Source organism: Mangifera indica, chromosome 3 (genome assembly GCF_011075055.1).
Source record: "Mangifera indica cultivar Alphonso chromosome 3, CATAS_Mindica_2.1, whole genome shotgun sequence".
In the NCBI taxonomy this organism is placed as follows: domain Eukaryota; kingdom Viridiplantae; phylum Streptophyta; class Magnoliopsida; order Sapindales; family Anacardiaceae; genus Mangifera; species Mangifera indica.
Genome location: NC_058139.1, coordinates 10,607,948 through 10,608,999, shown reverse-complemented (window position 1 = coordinate 10,608,999; position 1,052 = coordinate 10,607,948). Strand labels below are relative to the sequence as shown.

Below are 1,052 nucleotides of genomic sequence, written 5' to 3'. Positions count from 1 at the left end.
GAGAAGATACATTTACCTCATTGACGCGCCGAGATGAATGGTCGAATCTATTTCCAAATTGTTGTGAATTCGACGCCATATTTGCAATTAAATTTCGGGCTGCTTCAAGTGTTTTGTCAGCCAATGCTCCACCACTTGCTGCATCAATCATATTTCTCTCATTCGATAGAAGTCCTTCATAGAAATATTGAATAAGCAGCTGGTCACTAATTTGGTGATGTGGACAGCTTGCACAAAGTTTTTTAAAGCGCTCCCAATATTCGTATAAAGATTCTCCACTCTGCTGCCTAATGCCACAAATTTCTTTCCTTATGCTGGCTGCTCTTGATGTTGGAAAAAATTTCTGTAAAAATAATCTTTTCATCTCATGCCAAGTAGTGATACTTCCAGCGGGTAGATAATACAACCAATCTTGCGCATCATCTTTCAAAGAAAACGGAAAAGCCCTTATCTTGATTTGTTCTTCGGTTACTCCATTCGGTTTCATTCCGGTGCACACCACATGAAATTCCTTTAAATGTTTATGAGGATCTTCACCTGCAGAACCATGAAAAATAGGTAAAAGATGAATTAGTCCAGATTTTAATTCGAAGGTAGTATTAACATCTAAATTCGGAAAAGTAATGCAGAGTGGTTGTTGATTTAAATTTGGAGCAGCAAGCTCTCGTAAAGTCTGATTTTCAGCCATGTTTTCCTCTATTTCGTAAGCAGATTTGTGTGCTTGCAGTCTCCTTTTCACTTCTTTTCTCAGCCCTTTTGCAGTCTTTTCAATTTCTGGATCAAACTGTAAACTAGCTTGTTTCAAAGATAGCGTAACGAACATACAAATTAAAAACTCCCCGGCAACGGCGCCAAAATTTGGTACGTGCTGTCGTTGACACCCAAATTAAATCCTAAATTCCTGTAACAAAAATGTAGTAAAGGAAAGTAGGGATCGATCCCTCGAAGAGCTTTGATTAGTATGTCGTCACAAATAAATCGAAACAAATAAATAAAAAGGGGGTTTTGAACTGAATGCAAATTATAATGGAAAACAATAAATAAAAATTCAG

General features: G+C 37.2%; 1 non-coding gene across 1 annotated transcript; it reads left to right on the top strand.

Moving 5' to 3' along the window:
• Positions 1-209: 209 nt before the first annotated feature.
• On the top strand, positions 210-316 carry LOC123212616. Its single transcript, XR_006501576.1, has one exon. It is a non-coding gene; the product is annotated as a small nucleolar RNA R71 (small nucleolar RNA).
• Positions 317-1,052: the final 736 nt, after the last annotated feature.